The sequence below is a fragment of the Apodemus sylvaticus genome, chromosome 22 (genome assembly GCF_947179515.1).
Source record: "Apodemus sylvaticus chromosome 22, mApoSyl1.1, whole genome shotgun sequence".
NCBI lineage: Eukaryota > Metazoa > Chordata > Mammalia > Rodentia > Muridae > Apodemus > Apodemus sylvaticus.
Genome location: NC_067493.1, coordinates 5,370,369 through 5,396,989, shown reverse-complemented (window position 1 = coordinate 5,396,989; position 26,621 = coordinate 5,370,369). Strand labels below are relative to the sequence as shown.

Here is a 26,621-nt window from a genome sequence, read left to right as displayed (position 1 = left end):
TGTTGTTGTTTGTGAACTCAGTTTCTATCTTTTTGCTCATCTGCCTTCCTAGTCCTCATTTTTTATAATATCAAAATCTTTCCTGTCGCAGTGAAAGTGGAATGTGAGTTATCCATGAACCTAGAATTCCCAGATGGGAAATATCTTTACATTATTATGATGTCCTGTTCACAGACAACAGAAAACCACTACTCCTTTAGTTTTTCTAAGTTTCATCTGGGGATCCTCATAAGATGTACAAAATCATGGGACTTGGTGCCCCTCTTTGGTAATATCATAAGTATTGCATGGGCCATTTGTCTTCACCACATCTTTAGTAAATATAACCAAATGGTACGAGACAAAATGGTCTCCATCATTATTCTTGCTGGTGTCACTGAGTCAATAGGAACCTAATTATACAAAATACCACAACTATAAGCTATTCATTTTATATCTTAATGTTTTGTTCTGTTCTTATTCTGATAGCTTCTACCTTATTCACTCAATGGTTTCTCTAAAGAACCTAAAAGTTTATCCATACCACTTCCAAACTAGCCTACTGAAAAAGGAAGGGATGACTCTGATATTCACAAAATCAAACAGATAATTAAGGGACAAGTTGCCAAGGGCAAGACCGAGTGCTGCCAGCAATGAATATCTGTGCTACTCTGTGTTGGGTCTCAGTGTCAGTTATTTATGCAGCAAAATCCCCTCAGTGATAAAATGGCCTTCAGTACTCTTCTGCTCTAGATATGTATGGTTTACATTCTGTCCAAATTAAAAATATGCTTACTAAAGATTTTTTGTGAAGTTTTCACAAAATAATCAATGAAAATTATGGAAAAAAATCTTACACAAGCAATAAACATAAATTCATGGCTTAATGAAATTTGTCTTTTATTACTTATGGATAGAATATCCACATGGGATCATGGTTTATTCTTCACATCTTTTTCTTAATACCAAATAGATTACAAGTAAAGTAAACTGGTTAACTTAGACTAAGTTATTTTTATTCAGAATGAATAAAACTTAAAAATTAATATGAATAGACAAATGTATATTTAGTCAATAAAACCCCACAGGTAAAATAAATATGAAATGATATTATGTCTCTGAATCTTTATTTGTAATGGGTAACATGAGGAGATATATTTAAATTGTAATGTCTACTTTTAAGTACCTGATATATGTAAACATACAGATCTGGTCACAGTGGTATCTCTATGAACCCTATCCCAATTCTAGTACACAACATGGTCACTATCCCATAGGGTTCTAAATTAGTTTTAAATATTTTTTGTTTTCCTAGACCAGGATTTATTCTTCATATTGGGCATTGTCTTCACGCAATGTAAGAACGATACATGAGTGCTTTTGATACATGTGTAAATATTTATATAGACAAAAACACTTTAATAATTTAAACAATATTTATTTCCCAAAATGCCTCATTAAAAACCAATAAATATACTAAGAAAGATCAGCACAGGGCTTCTGACTTATTATCTAAATTGAACAACAACCATTTTCATATCTTCAACTCCCTTGAATTAATATAATCACAGAAGGCCTTTTTAAATGTTATTAAAAAGCTGTGAAATGAGAGGACATGGGTGGCCAGTATTTCTATAATTTGTAGAGGGAATAACTAGTTAGGTCATGTGAACTTGTCTAAAGATATCCTGAGTAAATTGTTTTTGATGTATAGAATGTACTTCAGGGCTGGAGTGAAGGCTCAGCATTTAAGAGCACTGGCTGCTCTTCGAGAGATTCTGAGTTCAATTCCCAGCAACCACAAGGTGGATCACTACGATCTGTCACAGGATCATATGCCCTCTTCTTCTGTGTCTGAAGACAGGGATATTATGCTCACATACATGAAATAAATAAATACATCTTTTTTTAAAGAAATGCTTTGTCAATTTTCTTTAGGGAAAAACAATAAATTTACCTTTTATCCTTTGATAAACTATGATACTTTTAAAATGTGCTATCATTGAAACTTAGAAAAGGGGAATAAAAATATTTTATTCCCCACTCCTGAATTAATGTTCTGACAATAAATTGTGGATTTATTTGTTAAAACTATTTTAACTTTTGGTGTTAACATTTAACAGTCTTAAAAAAGAAGTATTTTTATAGAGAGACTTCTATGTCTTCTACTCTGATCCTATATAGTTGGAGTTCAAAGTCATCCTTTTATCTTCTTAAAAAGCTTTCTGAAAGCACATTTTCTAGACAGAAAAGAGCCAGGACTACTGAGTATCATTGGCCATCTTATTTTTCATCCCAATCATTGGACAGAAACAATAATTAAAGCCACCTTTTTGTGGTAAATATTATTATTTATTTATTTTTTAACACAATTGAATGATAAGTTTTCCAAGTAAAAGACACAAAAGACTTGGTATTTATAATAAGATTTAAAGTACTAGGGTTGGACAGACTATTTTGTATAGTTCCTGTTAATAACTGTGAGATATTTGTCCACAATGAGGTAGCTAGAGAAAGGACCCACGGAGCTGAAGGGCTTTGCAGTGCCACAGAAGGTACAGCAATGTGTCACCCAGTACACCCAGAGCTCCCAGGGACAAAATCATCAACCAAAGAGTACACATGGTATTACTCATGGCTCCAGACACATAGGCAGCAGAGGATGGTATTGTTAGACACCAAAGGGAGGAAAGGCCCTTGGCCCTGGAAAAACTTGATGCCATAGTGTAGAGGAATATCAGAAAAGAAGATCAGTTTAGGGTTGATTGGGGAGGGAAGATGGCATAATGGATTTTTGGGGGAGGGGTACCAGGACAGGGGACCAAATTTGAAATGTAAATAAAGAATATATTATAAAAAAGAAAAAAATGAATAGAAAAAAATTGGATACAATGCTCAAAAATAAATCTGGATTATAAAACTTTACTGGGACTAAACAACAAAGAGTTCTGTAACATATGAGAAAGGAAAGTTACAAACAATTGTAGAAAGGAAGAAGAGGAAGAAGAAGAAGGAGAAGAAGAAGAAGAGGAAGAAGAAAAGGAAGAAGAAGAAGAAGAAGAAGAAGAAGAAGAAGAAGAAGAAGAAGAAGAAGAAGAAGAAGAAGAAGAAGAAGAAGAAGAAGAAGAAAGAAGGAAGAAGAAAGAAGACGAAGAAGAAGAAGAAGAAGAAGAAGAAGAAGAAGAAGAAGAAGAAGAAGAAGAAGAAGAAGAAGAAGAAAAAGAAGAAGACGAAAAAGAAGAAGAGGAAAAAGAAGAAGAAGAAAAGAAAAAGAAGAGGAGGAGGAGGAGGAAGAGGAGAAGAAGCAGGAGGAGGATAAAGTCTGGAAAATATTTCCAATAAAATCATAATTGAAAAATTTGCTAAACTAAAGAAGGTGTCTGATAATGTACAAGAACCATCAAAAATTCTAAACAGACTGAGAAAAAGTCCCTTTGAAACATAATAATCAAAACAATAAACATATAAGACAAGCAAATATTAAAAAAAATCTGCAGCAGAAAAATTTAACAAACTAAACAAAACAAAAATTAGAAATGTATGAAATCAGAACCATTAGCTTCATATCCATCTCATTTTTATGGAATTAATTCATTACACACACAATGTTCTCCCTGCATATATTCCTGCAGGCCAGAAGAGGGCACTAGATCCCATTACATATGGTTGTGAGCCACCATGTGGTTGCTAAATTGAACTCATGAACTGTGCATGAACAGCGACAGCTCTTAACCTCTGATCCATCTCTCCAGGTCTATTCCTGCTTTCTTATTGTATAATATAAAAGACAAAAAGATGCTGCATAGTCTCAGAAGCCACCCATGCTTCTACAAGGAAGCAACTGGTTCAGATGTTTTGGACAGAATTACAATCAACCATGATACTGAAATTGTTCAGAGATCATGGCCTGAACTATCAAGTAAGAAGCAACCACTAGAAACCTCACAGGAAGTCACATCTGGATGATCATTCCAATCCAACCCCATAGAGGACACACTGCTCAACCACATGTTCCTCCCCATTGTGGGCTGTGATCCTGTACTCACCATGTCTTGATTTCAGAGCTTCCCTGAGGTGTCCTCACAGCACACAACAGCAGAGCTCAGAGCAGGACAAAGAGAAGCATTCAAGCTGCACAGCCACAGGGAAAACGCTCAATCAGCATAAATGTCTAGAAAACATTTCCAAATAAAATCATAAATGAAAACTTTCTTAAACTAATGGAGGTGCCTGTTAATGTAAAAGAAGCATCCAAAATATCAAACAGATTGTAGAAAAGTGTCTTTCCTGCACAGTAATCAAAACAGAAAGCATCAAAGGAAAACAATATAAATAACTACTACATAAATAACTAACAAAACTAAAGAAAAAAAATTAGCCTTGGACCTAGCCCCGTCCATCCCACAGCCTTTGACACCAGCCAGCTCCAACCTGATTATTTATGTTCCTTGGGAAAGCGCCAGCCAAGACCTCTGTAAACTCTACCAGGTCTTTGTCATTTCACAGCCCGGCCTGTCGCGTTAAGGATCAGGATGCAGTTTATTGGCCTGTGAATTCCCTAACTCACAGCTCACAGCCAGAAGCCAGGGCCGGGCACACAGTACAGAGATCCATGGCGGCCAGGCTCGGCTTCTGTTCCCAAAGGAGGGTCGTGCCAGGAGGCCACTGTGCCTGCCTGGAGGAGCACAGAGAGGGTTTGCACTCCGCCTCGCTGCAAACTTTCCAGAGCGGGAAGCCTGTGCCTTGCCCGGCCACTGTCCGTGCCTGCAGCACAGAGAGAGTTTGGACTCTGTCCCCCTGCAAACTTTCCAGAGCTGGAAGCCCACGCCTTGCCCGTCCTCTGTCCCTGGCCAGAGCACAGAGAGGGTTTGGACTCCGCCCCACTGTAAACATTACAGAGCGGGAAGCCGCATCTTGCCGGGCTTCTCCAAACTTACAGACTGCTTCTGTGGAGAAGACAGGAGGGTATTGCAGAGTGACTGGAGAGCTCACACACACCTGCAGCATGGAGCACTATCTTCATCCAGATGCGCATGCAAATGCGGTCCCGTTCCACAATTCCAGGCCGGGCTGCTCAGAGCCCGGGAAGCTCAGCAATCACAGCAGCTGTAAATGCCCGCACTCACCTCCTTCCCGCCTCTGCCAGACCTCTGATCAACTCGCACATTCAAACTCCCAGCCCACTTTCATTCTTAAAATAGAAGACAGGAAATGACAACATTCCAGGAGGCTGGATGCAGGGAGGGCGCTGCAGTGACGTCAGGGGTGGGGCCAGCAGTTGCCAGGTGATGGACAGGGATGCCAACATGGCGCCCGCCAGGGGCTGAGGCACAAGGTCACGGGGCGGGGACGAGGCTAGGGGGACGCAGGGAGGATGGGCAGGGAATCAAACATGGCTTCAGCCCGGGGCTGACATAAATGGGCGAGGGGCGGGGCTGGCGTGACGTCAGAGGCAGGGCCAGCAGTCTCTGAGTGACAGTGATGCCAATGTGACATTTTCACTGAATTTGAAGAAATATATTAATATGTGTGTTAAAATTGAAGAATTTGATGTAAAATAAAACACATGAAAGTGTACACATAGATAATACATCAAGACTGACAAACCATGTAAAAAAATTCTAATCAAATTGATGGCTTTCATGGAAAATACTTCTTATAAAATTCAAGAAATATACAGAAAATTTATTTAAAATTAAGATTTGGCATTGAAAATAAATACACATAAAAATTTGACAAAGAAAACTAAATGTGTAGGCAAACTCAATTTTAGGAAAAAATTGAAAAATAAAGTGTTAAAATTGAAGAATCTGTTGGAAAATAATAATGGTAAAAGATAAATCATCTTTACTAAATCAAGCACTTACAAACATTTTCTTATTAAATTGATGATTTTCATGGAAAATATTTCTGATAAAATTGAAGCAGTGCATAGAAAAGTAGTGTTAAATTGAAGATTTTTCATGGGAAATTTTTCAGATAATATTGTGTACCTAAAAACATGTCTAAATAATTGAGAAATTAAATAGAAATGTTTTCAGATAAAATTAAAGCTTCTCTTAACTATTATTCTATTAATATTGAAGAAATATATACAAATATGTGTTAAAATTGAAGAATTAGCTGGAAAATAATAATAGTAAAATGGTAAACATAGAAAAATATATATATATTATAAAATATACTATATTATATATACAAGATTACTCAGATCTGACACTCTGACCGAAGAGAACAAAACAGAATAATCTTGTTTTCCTGATCCCTGTCCACAGCCATCATCTCCAAGCAAGACCGTCCTGAGAACGTCCCTCCCGTCCTGAATCTCCACATGCTGAAGGTGACCCTGGAACTGCCTTCTAACAAGTTCATGCGGCCAAAGCCTAGGAAGAAAGTGGACATCTCAAGTCTTCTGCTGCCAACGTGATGGGCTGGCTCTTCTCTCCATCCTGATCCAGGTCTCCACAGCTAACACATTTGGAAATAAAGCACAGCACTTTCCCATTGTTCTGACGCTGACAAATCTCAGTGGCTGAGACCTCTGGCTTTTGAAAAGGAGGTGATCAACATTTGTGTCCCAGGAGAGTCTCCCGGGATGGGCACCTCAGCTTCTGTTCAGTAGAGGGAGAGCATTAACAGGAAGGCAAAGCCTGTTCCCCATGACATACACAATCCCTTGTCTGAACAGTCTAGTGTATCCTGGAGAGCTCTGGGCATGCCCTGTGATGTCACCAGTGATGTCACAACACCCACTGCTCTCATGGCTTTCAATTAGTCCCTAGAGAGTTTACCCATATTTATGTCTGCAAGATGGAGGAGGAGTCTACTTGAGAGTGAGAATGGGGAGCTTAGAGAAATGAGAGAGAGGCCAAAGGAAGCTGGATTTCCATCTCACTGTAAACCAGTGAGGAAGATGTGGTCCTGGGAAAGGCACAGTGTGTCATGGAACAGTGAAGTGAAATTTCCTGGAGTAGGCACACTTGAACATGGTTTCCCAATAGCTGGTAACAGGAAATGGTGCACCCATATATTATTTAATAATATATGTACTCAGCTACATCCTCATCTGACAGGAGGGACATAGAACTCTTGAGTAGTTTCAATAAGTAGCAGTAACCCTATCATTAAATTTACAAAGGTCTGTTTCATTGATTCTTTCTTTTTTATTGATTATTCTGTTTGTTTACATTTCACATATTATTCCCCTTCTAGGTTACCCATCAGGAAGCACCCATTTCACTCCTTCCTACCTTCCCATGGGTACTCCTCCATCTACCCACTCACCCACTCCTGATGTGGTCCTGGGAAAGGCACAGGGAGTCATGGATCAGTGATTTGAAAATGATCCTCGATTTGACACGCTTGAGCCTGGCTTCCTAGGAGTGGGTAACAAGAAATAGTGAACCCAGGTCAGCAGTGCACTGCCCTCCCAGCCTCTATCTCGGTCCCATGAAGGAAGAGTCAGCATATGCAGCCTTGACCTCGCCTGAACATCCCAGCCTGTAGCATGCAGATGTTGTTGAAGCTATGACAGAAAATCAATTGCTAATTGATCAACAATATTCAATTGATTGATAATTGATACTTATTTGACAATTGAGTCATAGTTGCTATACAGCCAGTCATGGAATAAACTACAGCCTGTCAATTAATTTGTGATCAATACTGAGGTTGATTGATACTTGATAAATGAATGATAATTTATCAGTCGCCAACAATCCGGAGCTCACATCCATCCCCTGCCTCACACACATCACACACTGCACTTGTAATCATACCCATGCCTCACTTCCCTCACTCATGGACATCCCCCTGACTCATGCCATCACTTGTGGTCATCCCAGAAGATAGGAGCTGGGTATTCCAAAGATATTATATAGTGAATTTTTATATTTCCTTGTTACTGGCCATTGGGGTGTAAACTGGGGACATAAGGAGACCATAAATATCCAGGGAGGAAATATTTTACAGTTTATATCAGCTCAACACCTTACCCTCAGTGTGTTTTTCTAGGTATAGTGTCTATCAGACTATAGCAACTCAGAGCAAAATATTATTTTGACACCTTACATTCTCAGGCCTCCTCTGACAACTTTACCCCTGAGAATGATGCCCTGAGTTTCCTGAATCAGCGGATTGGGTGTCAGACATATTTCTAACGCACCCAAACAACTGCCAGGATCAGAGACTGGGTACTTTCTCCAGCTCAGTATTGTTTTAGTCTTTCAGTTGCATAAATTTTTCAGGTTTTGATGGTGGTTTGTCACACATGACTATTTAATGCACAGTCATGGGCCTAGAACCCATGACAGGGCATCTGGTTATGAACACTGCATATGGGTGCTATGGGACTGCGCCATTTTTCCTGGTTTCTGTAGCTACATGGTTGGGGGCTCTGAACCTGAGTTGTGCCTTGTGCAGTTGTTAACAAGGCCCTCTGTGAGGTCACCATTAGCATGTGTAGGGAGGCAGATGAAAAACCTGGCTGCATAGACACACAAATCTCTACAGGATGACGGGAGAGCTGAGATCCACAGAGCGGGCATTTCGAGCCTGTGCAAAATCTTTGGTGTCTCACTGGATTCCAGGCATTCTCTCTTTCTGTGTGGGCCTCAGCCTTGTGTGTCCACACTCTATTCCTTCTCATTAAGCAAGGTCAATTGTGTTCCTCTAGCTACAGAGGCTGGCATACGCCACAACCACCTCCTACCAACAATTGTCATCAAGAAGCAGGAAAAGTAAGCTGGGGGAGGGGGTGTGACACACCTGTAAACCCAGCACTCTGGGAGGCAGAGGCAGGTGGATTTCTGAGTTCGAAGCCTGGTCTACAGAGTGAGTTCCAGGACAGCCAGTGCTACACAAAGAAGCCATCTTGAAAAAACCAAATCCAAAAAACAGAAGCAGGAAAAGTAAATAGAGGCATTCTCTCTTTCTGTGTGGGCCTCAGTCTGGTCTGTCCACGGTCTACTCCTTCTCATTAAGCAAGGCCAGTTGTGTTCCTCTAGCTATAAAGGCTGGCATACGCAACAACCTCCTCCTACCAACGATTGTCATCAACAAGCAGGAAAAGAAAATAGAAAATCTGACCACTTACCTGATGCCCAGTGAGAGAAATGAGCTGCAAGATCACTTTACAGTCATCACTGATGGATCCCTGGACTACAGCAATCCATTATTTCCAATCCCATAGTGTCATCCTTGGGTCTGCAATGCCCCACTCATATTGTTCAGGTCTTTTGTTCTAAGTGGCTGCACCTCCAGGATGTCACTATGCCCCATCTCATATCCATAAATGCTTCTCGAAGGAAGAGTTCACCTTGGGACACTTTTGAGACCCTTCACAGTTTATAAAGTTGTTCTGTTCTTGGTTCTCATCCCCACAATAACTTGCAATTTCTGACAGACTTTGCTCCTGAGAACCTAATGGGATAGACTGCATTTCCAGTCCTACTGAGTGACCACATGCAACCCCGGCATCCCCCAGTTGGACACACAGCCTTTGTTCACCTAGTGTCAGTATAACATGTTTGATAATTGACATAATTTGGCAGTACACAGGATCCAGGATATATCATCCCAAGGTATGTGTTCTTTGAGGACAACCCTGTGCTGATGTGATGTTGTAGGGCCAGTGTTCCTGCGAGTCTACACTCCTAGGGAAATGTCCTACCACAGGGCATATTCTTTCAAGAAGATTCTGAAATTAGGTCATGAGCAGGTAATATCACACCTGCAGAGATTAGAGAATGAAAACAATGGAGCCTCAGAGAACTACATGAAGCTCAAGAAGAAGAAATGCTTCTACTGCTAAGGGCCTCTCAGGGAGCCCCCAGTTGTGGAATGGATGTTTCTGCATTTTTTTGGGGGGGGCTGCATAATCTGTAGGCCTTATTTTATCCCTTCTGCCTCTTGTCCATCAGATAACCTTATGGGATTTGGCCTAAGTTTTGCTAAATGTGAACAAGACTGTTGTCCCACCCAGAATTGTCTTGTCAGCTTAATGAGCCTCAAGAATAATAAAAAGAAATGTTTGGAAGCTCTTAGATCAGGCAGAGTTTAGAAAGCGTATTGTTATTGAATAGGTACATAGAATATCCTCTACTTGTGTCTACAGTATTATCATGAGAGTATTTATACCGCACATAATTTTTGTTGTTTTCCCATTACCTTTGTCAGTCAGGGAAAGCTGGAGATCTCTCCTTGTTTTGGAGGGACATCTATACCTAATCTTTATGGTCTTGGCATAAGAGCTTTCAGGGCTTTTTCTGCCCTTTTCTAGTCTTCATGGGTTCCTGTGGCCTGGCTGTGTTCTCACAACAAAATTGTCCCTTTATCTGATCATTACTTTTTCTTTTTTTCGAGACAGAGTTTCTCTGTGTAGCCCTAGATGTCCTGGAACTCACTCTATAGACCAGGCTGGCCTCGAACTCAGAAATCTGCCTGCTTCTTCCTTTCAAGTGCTTGGATTAAAGGAGTGTGCCACCACCACCTGGCTATCTGATCATTTCATTCAAGGAATTTTACAAGGTCTTCATCTATTTTATATATACACACACACATATATATATATATATATATATATATATATATATATATATATATAATAGAATATATATAATAGAAATCCTGGTAGGACCAGTGGAGGATTGAGATTAGAGTGAATTATAGTCTCTATGGAGATATATCTTTTTTCTAAGCCTACACCTTAGCTGTAAATTGGTCTCTTCATTATCCTTTGCCTGGATTCTCTTGGGAGAGGAATAATTGTTCATAGGGCACTGTACATGACATATAAATACTCTAACAATGAGTTGTAGTACAAAATCCCATTTATCTTCCACAAAATCGCAGGGTAGACTGAGTGAAGGCATTTAGCTTGGAATCTGTCCATCCATAGATTGGACATCGTAGAGAACGACTGAAAGGATGCTCTCAAGATTGGCAGTGTTTAGCTGCCTGATAGAGAAACTCGACTCCACAGTGTGTAATAAGGAGATTTCAGTCTGGGAAAGTCTGGTATGAACCTGTTCTATTCCTGCACATGTGTCAGTAGACGATGTCAGGTTAATCTATTCATCTATTAGCATTGTCCAAAGCAAACACACATTACGCTGAGGACCCACAGGAGAATATGTCATAGCCGGGTCCAAGCTCCTTCCAGGTACTAGTATGGACATAAAGACCTACTTAGTATACTAGTTCCTTGGTAGTGTGTCTTAAGCTTAGCCTCCGCCGGGCGTGGTGGTGCATGCCTGTAATTCCAGCACTTGGGAGGCAGAGGTTCGTGGATTTCTGAGTTCGAGGCCAGCCTGGTCTACAGAGTGAGTTCCAGGACAGCCAGGACTACACAGAGAAACCATGTCTCGAAAAACCAAAAAAAAAAATTAATAATAATAAAATTAAAAATTAAAAAAATTAAAAAAAAAACTAGTCTCATAAAGTTTCTAGTGTGTCCTTTCTCTGTCAGAGTCAGCTTAGAAAGACAAGGTGACTCTCTTAAGGCAGAGAGTTACAATGGATGCTGATTTTGAAAAGTCCCTGTGTGCCAGGAACTTTCTTGGGGCCCGTTATATCACTTCCTCCACGATTTACTCTCTGGCTTACATTCAGTCTCAGTAAGTCAGTGACACTTTATAAATCATAAATTATTTGTCAAGGAACAGACTTACCCTGGAGAGAGATTCTAGTGAAGAGATGTCTGATAGTAGGAAAACAAATGGTTAAATTACTAAAAAAAATATGGCCCAGATTGTTTCTAGGACATCATTGTTGTTAGAGAAATACTCTACCACTGAGGTAGACGTCATGACTCTAACCCCATTCTTTGACAGTTACAGGGCAGACTGGATGAAGACACTCGGTTTCTGTTTTGGCCATCCCTAATCTGGTCCGTGGGAATGGCTGACAGGATATCATGGAGACAGGGAGTGGTTTGCCACCTGGAGAGAATAGATGTCCCTCGGGCCACACTGTTTATTTAGCAGTAGAGAGAGAGAGAGCTTGCTGTCTTTCACTGTTCTCCCTGAGGCCTGCTAGGGCACTGTCTTATATATAGTTAACAAAGGACTCACAAGGTTGATCCAGAAGCAAGCTAATAAATATTCTTCTATGAAAATGCATATTTTATATGTCACAGTAATCACTCAGAATGTACAAAATTTTTTTATATTGTAATGCAATGCTATAAACCACATGTAACTGACTTTTACAAATTGCCTAAAGCTGTTTCAAGGGTTATTTCATGATGTTCTGAAAATTAGTCACATTATGCAGAAGTTGTCATTGGTGAGGACAACGTGTCTAGCTACACAACTGAATTCTTCTCAGGTATTAAAAACAAGGACAACATTAATTTCTCAGGAACATGGATAGAACTAAAAAATATCATCCTCTGTGAGGTTACACAATACCCAAAAGAAATACATAGTATGCACTCATTTAACGTGGATATTAACCATTAAATAAAGAAAGAACATGCTGCACTCCATAGATCCAGGGAAGCTCACCATGGAGGAAGGCACACACAAGGATACTTCTGGTTCATGAGGAAGGGGTCATGTAATGGACATGGAAGGCTGGTGAATGAGGGAACTGAGTGGGAGACAAGGTCAGGAGGGAGGCTGGTGGCTCAGATCATGATGTGATTGCGGCAGAGGTGATGACTGCATGGCTGTGAGGATGAACGAAAATCTGCAACTGGCTGAAATTGGGAGGTCGGGATCATCTACATAAATAGAGACATGGGATAGGGAATCAATCCCTGATAGCAGTAATGGTACACAATGATACTTGCATTCAGGAGCATAGAATGACTCTCTTCTAAAAGGCTACCTTCAGCAGCTGACACCCACAGCCAATGGCTGAATGAAGATGGAGGGCGTTCATGGAAGAGTATGCGGAAGGCTGGCAGCCTTGAAGGGGAAAGGAGAAATAACAGAATCACCTAAACTGAACACGGGGTGCTTTCCTAGACTGAACCACCACCACCCAAACAACGTGTGTGGGCTAGATCTAGTCCTCTCTGCACAAATGACGGAAATGCGCAACTCGGCCTTCATGAGGACAATTTCAACGTCTGTTGCCTCTCTGTGGTATATGTTCTAGCTGTGGTGCCTTGTGTGGCTTCTGTGGGATAAGATATGCATACCCTCAAAAAGACTTGATGAGCAGTGTGAGGGTAAATCCTTTAGAAACACTTACTCAGAGGAAAAATTGCAAGGGTTGGGAAGCGTTACGGCAGGTGGTGACTGGGAGGGGAGCAGTGAGTGGAATATAAAAAATTAAAATAATAATCTAAAGGATAAAATAAACCAGTAAACCTTGTAAAATACAATATTTAAAACTGACTGCAGCATTCAAAGACATGGCAATAATATGTCACCACTTCATTTTCGCCTATTGTTTCATTGAAGGCAAATACAAATTGCTCAAAAGGAGTTCTCAGGTAATTCTAGCAATGAACACTAAAGACACTGGAGGTTGAAGATAGAGCTTGGGAGCTTCATTTTCATTATACAGGGTTCTCTTTGGATTCTGGCTTTATTGGTAGAATATTTTAAAATTAGAAGGGTAGGGGGAGACTTTTCTGTCTTAATTTATTCAGAGGAAAATGGAGGGATAGGAAGGGGTTTGGAGGGTGGGGCCCAGTGTTTTTTATCTTGATGACATAATAAAACAATGTGAGAAAAACACTGGGAAGGAAGCCTGTAAGCAGTCTCCTCTATGTCTTCTGCTTTGGGTTTTCCTTAAAGAGCCTATCTCTGGTATTCTTTACAATGGACTGCAAGATCTGACATGGAATAAACAATTTCCTCCCCTTGTTTCATTAGATTATGGTGTTATGCCAAAAAAATAGAAAGTGAACTAGTGCAGAGGTGATGTCTGGTCACTTTATGAAATGTGTGTTCTTCTCAAACCTAATTGCCTCTGCAAAACCACAGTGACTCGTGGAGGGAAACACTTACCTCAGTAGATGCTGATGGTTGCTCTTCTACTGGTGGGTTAAAGTTTGTTTCTTTACTTAGGATTTCTTTACCATTAAGCTATGTTAGAGATATTAGAAAATAGGCCTGATAAACTATTTAAACTAAGAAAGGATGGCTTAAGAGGTTTTACCTAAGGCCTGCATGGTAGATGGATTAATTTATTTTGGCCATATCTTTGACTGGTTCCTAAATAACCATAGTATCTGAATGATGTGTTTTGGTTGGAAGTCACAGAGCTCAGAAAAAGAGGAACCTGGGATGTTTGATTTCATATTTCTGGGAGTCCATGTGAGGTTGTGCTTTCCTTCCTGGATTTGCATGGAGCTGCACAATCCCATCCATAAGTCACACTGCTTGGTTACGCACTCTGCTGAGGTTTCATCATGACGGACACAGAATGATAGGCTGGGATTATCATAGTCTCCACGGATACAGGGGCGGTGTCTGAATGAACTTTAGCTGCTCACATTATCATCCAGGGGTGTGTTGTGAGAGAAGTGCAACTGGGGGAATAGACACGCTTCCTGGTGCAGACCCTAGAACGTCGTTCCTGAGGGAACCCTTTTGCATCCTCTCACATGTAGTCACCATCAAACGCGTTTAATCTGACCTGAAAAGCCAGCCAGGCTCTTATATTATCATGTATATATATCACTGCATAAGTAGCCGTCATGTGTTGGACGTAGAATGTGGTCGTGTGGCCGATTTCAAGAGGCAACTCTCTGGCCCAAGGGTCTAAATTTCCCTTTTCATGTGGCCAATATTCCTGAGCCTCACAGCATCCAGGAGAGGGGGAGGCGTACACAGAACCTGGTGAGGTTCAGATGATGGGCGTTGGGAGATGATCTGCATGTAAACCAAAGGAGGAGTTCCTGTACAATATTCCCTAGGACCTCAGGTCGTAGCATAGCACACACACACACACACACACACACACACACACAAGTACACACACATACACACAAGCACATAAACACAAAGACACAGACACACATGCACATACATACACACAAAACACACAAACACAAACACTCACAAACTCACACATGCACATGAGCTTGAAAACACACACACACACATAAATACACATACACACACAGGGAGCACAGGAGAAGCACATAATTTCTTTTCTTCATCCACATTCTGAATAATCTAACCACTGTAAAACACACTGAGAGGATCTGCAAGTAAACCGAAGGAGGAGTCCCTGTACAATATTCCCTAGGACCTCAGGTCCTAGCACAGCACACACACACACACACACACTCAAGTACACACAAACACACACAGACACACACACACTCAAGTACACACAAACACACACATGCACATGTACCTGAACACACACAGACACATACACACACACACACACACACAGAGCACAGACACACACACACACACACACACACAGAGCACAGTAGGGGCGCATACTTTCTTTTCTTCAACCACATTCTAAATAATCTGACCACTGTAAAACAAAACACAGCGCTGCTCTACACACTGAACAATAAAATCCTGGCATGACTGGAGAGCGTGACCTGCTAATACCGCAGTCTCTTTTTTTCACAATTACACCTGAAACAATAATCTCTCTGAGAAACTTTTCCTACTGGGATCCATGGGTTAACCCGTGGGGAGTCAACATGGAATGAATCTTGGATATGGAGTAGGAGTTCCTTACAGTTGTCATTGCCAGTCTCTCTGTTCATATATCACACACACACAGCCGCACTGTGAGCATGGAGATCAGGGTGGATATTGTTACTTTCCTTAACAATCTGTCTGTCCTCTCACCAGACTTGTTGTCATTTTGAGGGTTGGATATTCTACTCACTGGTTTGTTGAATTCCAGTATCCTGGGATGGTGAACTTGAGTTCTTCTCTAGAACTGAAGCTTGGTTAACTAGAATGTTCTCTGATGTGTGTGTGTGTGTGTGTGTGTGTGTGTGTGTTTCTGTTCCTACTCTGTGTTTTTTTCAAGCCAGAGAAATGACATTCACAGGTCAAACCCTTTTCTTTTTCAAGGAGAAATAATAGTAGGCCACGATGGCAAACATTTAGTAAAAGCTACAAATATATGCAAATTTATTCAAATTCAAGAATTCATGCAAATTCATTAATTTATTCTGGGCTCAGAGCAGGCAAGAGATGCCCACCACTCTGGTTCTTTTCTTATAGGTGTGCACCACTTCCTGGTTCTTTCTCTTGTCTGCCTGATAGAAAAAAGATGACTTGTGTTTGGGGAGTCACAGAGAGGTCTTTCTCATGAGTGCCACGTTCAGGTTGTATCTTGTATCTGTGATAGACAGGGAAGCTTGTATTTCTTTTTTGTGTGCTGCATTTGTTTCTCAGAATAAGATGACAATGGAAATGTGAGTTTAAGGGGTAACCTTGACTAGTGATTTTGATGAGATGACTTGATGAAGTGACTTTGACTTGATGGACATATCAATATGAGACAGTCTACATTTACCATATTTTCCAGGTTCTTTTCACCACAGAAGTGGTCAGAAAGCTGGTTTCTGCCCCCCCCTCCCACCAGAGTGTCTCCCCAATATGCTTGCTTTACCCTAACTCACCCAGACTGGGATTGCAGCACCACTGAAGGTAAGAGGAGGCCTTTTGTCCACCGTCCATCTCTGCTGGCAGATCTCAAGGTAGCCACAAGATGGCTCACAAGTTTGACCAGAGTGTATAATATTAGGCAGAGAGAAAATAAAAGCCCTACAGAATTTTGAGACAGGGTCATGGAGACATTTTTGACAATACACACCCATGGACCCTGAATCACCAGAAGCAAAGGCAGCAGTGGATTGAGATTTTGTCAATCAGGGAACACCAGCTATGAAGATAAAGCCCCAGAGGGTGGAGTAGTTAGGACAGAGTTGTCTAAGAGATTTAAGGACAGTGGCAAAGAGAGTATTTAATGGAGGACAGACTGCAGAGGAGACGCAGATGGGAGGACAGAAGCAACAGACTGGAGAACTGGGAAAGATCCTGTTGTCAGCCAAGGCCAAATCAGAAGACCATAAGTGATGCCTAAAAAGGAGATAAGGGGGCCCTGAGAATCAAAAGTGCCCCCACCACAAGACCAGGGTTACCCTAAAAGTAAAATGGAAACCCACCAGCTTTTGTTGATAATGCTCAACATTTTGATTTGCTAAAACCTACAGATAGAGTCTCTTCATCAGTTTATAAATGACTTCACAGTGGCTACAGAAACAAAACAAAAATGCAAGACCTCTTAGATGCCTTGAAAAATTCAGACTATTTAATCCTGTGCTTAAAATAGCCTTTCTCTGCCAATTGCTGGTGACCTTTGTAGACATGGGGAATTCATACTCAGATCCTGGAATTATCCAATGGCCAATGTGTCACCAATCAATCAGTCAATCAACTTATAATCAATCAGGAACCTGTAGTTCACAACCAATGAATAAATAACTGAGTTAGTTTTTGGTCCAGCAAAACCAATGTAATTGAATAATTGTCGTTTGTTTAATTATATTGATTGTTGATTAATTATGGATCAATTAACTTTTGTTGAATATTTGTCATTGATCAATTTACCAATCAATTGGTTACTATTTATTGATCAGTTATTGACTGATTGGCAGCTCATGACTGTCTGGTCATTGACTGGAAGTCTGTTATTGATCAACAATCAAGTGACTGATAGGTTTCTGGACAATGAGGCTCATGTGGGACGATTGATAGGTCCATGACTGAAAAATGATCAATGGACAATCGGTTCCCGATTGATTTGTGTTCATTTCAGGTTATTGATCGATTATAGATAACCAATCGACCTCATGATTAAAGATGATGCCAGAATGACTCATTGCCAGCCTCTCTTCTTGAATGCCCTCAGGTTATCTTCTCAGTTGCCCTGGTGCTGGACCCTGACCTCACTCGCTGGGCTTCTGTATGACTGCTCAGATAGATGCAAGGGTAACAGGGTTCACCAGTGGCAACAGCTTCATACAGGATGGACAGGAGAATGCTGTGACATCGGTGGTGTCCAATACCAAGATCATATGGGAAGAACCACAACTGGCAGGAATGTCAGCCAAGAAAGCTGAATTGTCAACTCTGAAAAATTCATTACAGCTAAGAACGGACATTTAAGTCATTAAAGTCACTTCCTATGACATATGACTACTTACTTTTATACTACAGTCACTTCCTGTCAAGACACGGCCACTTCCTGTGACAGTGACATTCACTTCTGGCTATTGAACTGTCACTTCCTCTTTAAGCGAGTCACTGGCTGTGATGTACACTCACTTCCGGTTAGGGCCAGTTAATTCCTGTGACAGCACAGACACTTCTGGGTGTGGCACAACAAATTCTTGTTCTTCAAATGGCCTCTTCCCATTCTGATGTGTCTGCTTCCTGTGGGTCCATAGACTTAGGCATGCCCTCCTCACTCTGGTAAGATTATCTTTTCCCCAGGGTCAAGACACAGATGGCTGGTGTGCCATTGCTGCCTCTAATATCCATGGGACCATTTATAAGGAGAGGACCCTTCTGATGAGCAAGGACTAAACTCCATCCCAGAGAGCAACAAGACAGCCCAGTGGGTGACCCCTAGAAATTGGGCTCCTCATGTCCTTGATTGCACCAGACCCAGGAGAAGCCACACTCTCTGATGATACAAAATATATGATCTGGGCCAATAATCTGCTGATGTCTCAGTGTTGTAAGAGATGAGGGAGGACAGCTGACTACAAACTAATGTTTGAGAGAAAATGGGTCTACACAGAAATAAAGGAAGAAATCAGAGACTTTCTAGAGTTCGCTGTAAATGAATATGTAACATGCACAATCTCATGGAACAAAACCAAAATGAAAGTGGAGCTAAAAGAAAGTTCACAGCACAAAATGCCTACATGAAAAAATGGAGAACTCCCATGGTGGCAATTTAACAGCTACAACAAAAAGAAGTGAGGGAGCAAAGAAAACGAGAAGGAGACATCAAGAAAGTTTCAAGTTGGGGGATGAAATTGATAAAATAGAAAGAGAACAATTCAAATAATTAATGAGACATGGAGTTGGTCTTTTGATCCTTTTATTAGACAAGATAAACAAACCCCTATTAAAAGATAAAGAATATACAAATTAATGAAATCTAAAATGAAATGGGGGATTAAATAACAGGTAATGAAGAAATCCAGAGAGTAGTAAAGACATAGTTTTAAAAGGGTGCATTCCACCAACTTGGAAATTCTAAAAGAAATAGCTAACTTCCTCAATAGATTCCACATCCCAAAATTAAACTAGAGAAAAACAACTTAAATTGACATAAACATGAAGGAAAACAGAATTCATTAAAACTATGTCCCCAATGTGAGCCCACATCTATGAGTTTTAGTGTAGAATCCTACCAGACTTTCAAAGAGGATTTAACAAGAATTCAGTGTATTCAACAATATAGAAACAAAATAAGTATTAGTCAATTTATTTTCTGAACCCCTGATTACTCATATATCCAGTCAGGAAAGACTGAGCAATTAAAGAGAATTACAGACCAATTATCCCTAAAACCACAGATTCAAAAATACTTAAAAGATAAAACAAATGAAATAAAATATAAAACACATCAAAAGATCGTCCACCATTAACAATGAGGAAGGCTTCATTCTAGAAACAGTGACGGTTCAACAAAATGGGATTAAAGTATAAGAAAAACCAAGAATTGATCATCTCATGAGGTAATGTAAAATTCTGTGACAATATTCAACACCACTTCAGGATAAATTCTCGGAGTTCTGCTGCTTCCTGGGACTGGAGCATGGCTCCTTCTATTCCATTATCAGCAGCTTTCAATATTTCAAATATATCACTGCCTAATCTTGACTTTCCTGGAACTTGCTTAGAGATCTACCTTGATCTCAAAGATCTGCATGACTCGGTCTCGTGAATGGTGGGTTAAAAAGCATGTAACACCATGCCGAGAACTAAGACTTACTGTTTATATTTTAAATTCAGAACCCAGAATCCAAATCTATCTCTTGGTAATTTGACACATTATTGTATCTTCATGTGTCTACATCAAAACAGTATCCAGGTAATAATAATTCCTAACATGATACAGTTCACTTTCATACAACTGCAAATTCATATGTTTAGCTGAATGTAATCTTGTCCTAATGTAACTATTCCTTTAATGCCATTGAATATCCTTGATCACAAGATTAAACGTCATTCAACTTCCTGATGATGCCTTGTATTTTGAACGTTTCCTTTTTTTTTTTTATTTTTCCTTTCTTATTTTCTATGTTTGTTAAAAATTTTCATGCCAAATTCTATGTGGTGATTTTCGTGACTTACTTTGTCCATACAATTAATATAAACATGTTTACCTTAACCTCAAGGAAACTCTTCAGACGAGGGCAGCAAACTTCTTTGCAAAAGCATAAAAAAAAAAAAAATCTCCAGAGTGGAAATAATCCCAAGCACCCATGTCTATCATATCCTACTATGATACCCTCCTAACTCCCACTTAATTCATGATCATATTCATTATGTTTCTCTCCAGCACACAGAATTTGGAGACTTATCCCTAGTGAAAACACTTTACCACATTGATTACATTAATAAGTTTTCTGTCCGGTGTGTGTTCTTTTATGATACTGGAGATGACTGGGTCTTGTAAAGGCTTTACCACATTGATTACATTCATAAGGTTTCTCTCCGGTATGTGTTCTTTTATGATTTTGGAGATGAATGCGCTGTGCAAACGCTTTACCACATTGATTACATTCATATGGTTTCTCTCCAGTATGTGTTCTTTTATGATATTGGAGATTACTGTGATGTCTAAAGGCTTTACTACATTGATTACATTCATAAGGATTCTCTCCAGTATGTGTTCTTTTATGATATTGGAGATAACTGTGCCGTGCAAAGGCTTTACCACATTGATTACATTCATAAGGTTTCTCTCCTGTATGTGTCCTTTTATGTCTTTGGAGATGACTGGGTCTTCCAAAGGCTTTACCACATTGATTACATTCGTAAGGTTTCTCTCCTGTATGTGTCCTTTTATGTCTTTGGAGTTGACTGGGTCTTGCAAAGGCTTTACCACATTGATTACATTCATATGGGTTCTCTCCAGTATGTGTTCTTTTATGATACTGGAGATTACTGCATCTTGTAAAAGCTTTACCACATATATTACACTCATAGAGTTTCACTCCAGTATATCTTCTTACATGCCTGCAACGATAATTAGCACATGTGAAACATTTACCACATTCACAATTCTGATCAATCATGTAATCAATATTAATTAAGTTTACAATTTCTCTAATGGTAAAGAAGCAGCAGATCTTAAGGTTTTAGCAATTTATATGTTCATGGTGTTCTCCCTCATCATGAGTAGTTCAAGACCCCTGTGATAGCTATTACAAGGCTCATATTTATAACACCGTCTTTTTATATGATGTATTTTAGCTATCTGAAGAAAGAACAACTCTGATCTTTATAACACTGATTGTGTTCATATTTTCTCCTCTCATATGCATTACACTACTTTTGACTGTTAACAAGGACACACAGAAGAATTTTCAAATTCATAATACCCATAAAGATTTTCTATACTATGAGTTTTGGGATGTTCCCTGTAAAACTAGAAAACCAACTAATTGTAAATATCTTTCAAATTCCTAATTTCTATCAAAGTCAGAATACTATGCATCTTCTTGTTTTAGAACAAAAAAATTTATGTTTCCTCTTTCAATATGCCTATGCTCAAATCATTTTTATCCATTGTGACACACGATATACCTAATAAAAGAATGATAAATGAAAGTTTTACACATTGCATTCACACTGTTTTAATTTTTGCTTCTCATACCATGTGCAATGTAGTCTAATGTTTCTCCACAACAACATTCTTGATACTCATAAAATGCTCTCTCACCAAACTTAACCATATTACTACAAGAATATGAGTATCACCAAACTTTCTATGGACTAATTGCTTATTAGAATGTTTTGGATATAGATTTATCATTATTCATTATGCAATTTCTAAATACTTTGAGGCTATACAGAATGTCAGGTCCACAGCATAGCTCTAATGGAGCTATTAATCAAATGGATATACAAATCATATATCGGATCTTAGGTACATGGTTTTGAAAGAATATTATAATCATATCTACACTTAAAGGACTGTTATTTTACACTTTTGCTTTTTGCTAGAGATTCCATAAGATATTAAAATTTCCTCAGAGACAAATTTTGAACAGCTTGCACATGAAAATTACCTTTCATGACTTCTATTATTTTGACACTGTTCTTCAAGATGATGCTCTTCCCAATTATAGCCTAAAACACAGTACCAGAAAATGAATGATATTGTATTGGAAAATAGTCAAAATTGGAGGTACTGTGAAATTTAACTGCACCGTGAAAATTACAGTGAAAATTCAGTGAAACTGAATTATTCAGCACAATTTTCATACAATTAAAATAATATAAGATCATCAATAACCAAGAACCATTTGTTTCCTTCAGAAAAAATATAACAGTATTACCTATAGCTTTGAGGTTCAGGTATGTTTCCAATATCACATTTTTGTAGAGACTCTTCTGCGAAGGATCCAGCAAATTCCACTCTTCCTCAGTGAATTTCACATGCACATCATCAAAAGTCACTGCATCCTAAATATCCCATACATGTACAACACAAAGCATGATACTAACATCACCGGAAAATAAATATATGTTTTCTCAAATATATATTCATGTAATTATTGTGCTTGCTCTGCTTATTTTCTGACTCTGAATTTATAATCACTGTGTCATTTTAGAAGGAGCTTTAATTATAAGATACACCTCTGTCACTTTTGAACACTTTGAATAGGATACAGCCTTGCTAGAGAAATGAAAATTGAGAGGGAGATGCAAGGGAAACAGATCCACAGTACTGAGAACACATCTGAAAAATTGTATGAACAATTTCTAGCTATAAACATGATGGGCAAGCTGGGTATATTTGCTCATGCCTTTAATCACAGAGGCAGAGGCAGGTGTACATCCAATAGCTTCACCCTGGTATGAATTTTGAAATGTGTTCTAGGAGACTAAAAGTTATGTTTTAAGAACCTAAATCCCTACAAAAATCAACCAAGGAAACAAAAATGTTAGGGAATTCACAGTTCTTTACTAAAGTTCCTACAAAGAATTATACATTCACTGCATATCTGAATTCATCTGGCAAAAACATGAAGTGTATCAGTTTAAAATATAACATTAATAAACTTTTGCTAGAAGAGAATAAATGCATAAATTGTTACAAATGGACAGAAGAAAATGGTATTAATATAAATGTAGATCATAAATAAGCAACGTAGGGCAGGAGAGAGAGCTCAGATTGGTGGACAATTTCTTGCAAACACATGGGGACTAACTACCACTCATTACTTCAAGATTAGGAGCTTCGAGGCCATCTGCTGACAACAGTAAAGATGAGGCACACATCGTAATCATATTTATGCACACAGGCAAAATATTCCTATTTATTCAATTATTTCAGTACAAATACAAGACTGAGAAAGAACAGCATTCATGTGAAACCTAATAAACCTGAATCCTCAGATAATATTGATGTCATGAACATATGCCATTCTTAGAAATAGTATATAGTCTATATATTTGGCCAAATTTCAATGCTAAAAATGTGGAGAAAAACTGCACAAAAATATGCTTGTATTACAAGTACAAGACATGTGTATTTTGTGGCTTCTTTTCCTACTTTAAGGACAGACAAGGTTCACAGAGAATTTTTTTTTGGAATAGAAAAGCAAAAAAATATAATAAATTTAAAAATATAAAACAAACAGACTTATAAAATAGACTATTATTGAATAGCAAATCTATCTATTGTATTTTATATGATTTAAAGTAAGGGATTATAGTGAAGGTTTGGGAGCATGAGAAGAAAGCCGAAGGTGCAGTTTCAACTACAACACAGTAGGCACCAAGAACACAGTGTTTTCCCTCTAATAGAAATGGTGGGTTAAATCTGGAGCAGAGACTGAGGAAATGGCCAATGATAATTTGCCCCACTTGAGTGCCATTCTATGGACAAGCACCAATCCATGACATTATTAATGATACCCTGTTATGCTCCCACACCAAAGCCTTGAGTAATTGTCCATTGAGAGGATTCAGCAAGCAGCTGACTGAAAAAGCTGCAGAAATCAAGATTCAATCCTTGCATGGACCTTGGGGACTCTTATGGAAGATTTGCTGAAAGGATTGTAATCCCTGAGGAGGATAGGAACTCAACACACAGACCAAGAGACTCAAGTAACAAGCACCCTTGGAGATACTCAGCCACTAAGCCACCAACCAAATAGCATACACAGGATGGAGTAAGGCCCCTGGCACATTTATAGCAGATGTGCAGAGGCTCAGAAGGTCGTCTAATAACAACTGTAGCAGGGGCTTTCCCTATAGCTGCGGGGAGGGGGGGGCTATCTTTCTAATCAGTTTCCTTAACTGGGCTGCCATGTCTGGACTCAGTAAGAGTGGATGTACTTAACTCACACAAGACTTGATGCACCAATTTTGGGGATACCTGGGGGCCCCATAAACTCTTAAAGAAAACAGAGAGACTGGGGGAGGTACTCTGTCATAGCAAGGGACATACAATGCGGATAGAGATAAGGGTGACAATGAATATATAAATTATTGGAAAAACAAAAAATGAGAGAACAAATAAAATTTTTCATTCTATAAACACTATCCTGGACGATATCTGTAAAGGCTCCTCCTTCACGATCTTTCACAAGCTCTATAAATAAAGCCAGACAGGAAAGACAAGCCCCCAAAGAAATCATCCTATCTAGAAGTTTTTTTGATTCAATTAACTACATCCTGACCCTTGACATTATAGGCAAATGCTCATCCTGTGATGTAAATTCATTCAATCTTTCTTCAGGGATCCTAACAGTCTGTAGGAACTCCTACTCTGTTCAAATGTCTAAAGTCTCTTCTGACACACACGGCAAAATCTTGAAAGTCACCTCTTGTAACAGTTTGGTTACTTCCTCTCCTTGTACATATCTCTCCATGGCAGATTTACCAATGCCTTAGTTATCTCAACAACCTCTGGACACGGGAATTGAACTCCTTTCTCAGAGAGAATATTAAACAACACTGGCTGACCTTACAGCTCTACAATGATAACAGCAAACACTGTCAAAAAGAAAAAAGAAAAAGAAAACATGGACCACATGAGCAAAAGGGTTGGCTGCTGAAATTATCTCCCTTCTAAACCCCTCTAATAACCCTACTGCTTCAACTACACAGTAGGACAGAAAGAACAGGTTTTGCGCTTAGCAGTTTCCATGTGGTCTCAGTGTTAGTCTACGTCCTCTCATATTTAAACAAAACACGGAAAGCCAAGCAACAGTGGTTCAAACCTTTAATCCCAGAACGTGGTGGGGCAGAGTCAGGTGGATCTCTTGTGAGTTTGAGGCCAACCTGGTCTATAGGGACAGCTCAGGATAATGATGAAACCCTGTCTCAAAAAGAGAAAAAAAAAAAAAGAATTAAGAAAACCTAACAAACCAAAACCCCTGACAAGCACACAAAATGCCCCACCTGTCTCAAACATGCTCCAAGGCCATATGACCCATCCAGATCATCTTCCCCCACAGCCTCATGATCTGTCAACATGTTAAAAGCACTGCTGTTATTTTTAAAATATATGCGTGCATACTTGAATAAAGCTCAGCCTAAACTTTCCATGTAACCATTCCCTGGGCACTCGATAATTTATTAGATGCCAGGCTCCCTGCTTAACACATCAACTGCAGTTTCTCATTTGTTTACCAAATAAATTGCCATCATCTCTGCCACGCCAGGCATAAGCAGCAGCCATGACAGTAATCAAAATGATACTGGTATTGTGCGGAATCCCTAATGCCTAACACACACGTGTTATCCAACTCAGCCCATGATGCTGTCAGCACAGACATCATCAGCAATGCTGGGGGAGCTGCAGTGTCTGAGATCTGTGGTAGCCTAACAGGGAAAGGCATTATTAAGTGATGTCAACTCACATTCCTTTCTACAGGTAGATGAACATGATCTTAACCACCCAGATACTTAATTCCCATCATAACTGTAAATTAAACTTCCCCAAACATGATGATTAGCATGTCACAAAAAAATGAAATTCTCTTCTCCTGAACTCTTAAGCCTTGTACTGGTAGTGCAAGGTTTTATTCCCAGCACTCTGTAGGCAGCGGCAGGCAGATCTCTAGTGAGTTCAAGGCCAGTTTGGTCTACAGAGCAAGTTCCAGAACACCCAGGGCTACACAGAAAAAAAAAACTATCTTGAAAATCCAAAATAAAAATAATAATGATGATAAAGTGTTGATAGAAATTTTTTTCAGTTTTGACTTCCAGATTCAACAGATGGGCAATTCTAGTTTTGTTTTGTTTTGTTTTTAAAGGAAAGTAACAAAGTTGCTTTCCGATAAGATTTACCATTGCTAGCTGGGCATGGTGGTGCATGCCTGTAATCCCAGCACTTGGGAGGCAGAGGCAGGTGGATTTCTGTGTTCGAGGCCAGCCTGGTCTACAGAGTGAGTTCCAGAACAGCCAGGGCTACACAAAGAAACCCTGTCTCAA

General features: G+C 39.5%; 1 pseudogene; it reads right to left on the bottom strand.

The window, feature by feature from the left end:
• LOC127673226 (zinc finger protein 431-like) overlaps nt 1-22,631 on the bottom strand; it is a 58,235-nt pseudogene extending 35,604 nt beyond the window's left edge.
• Nucleotides 22,632-26,621: the final 3,990 nt, after the last annotated feature.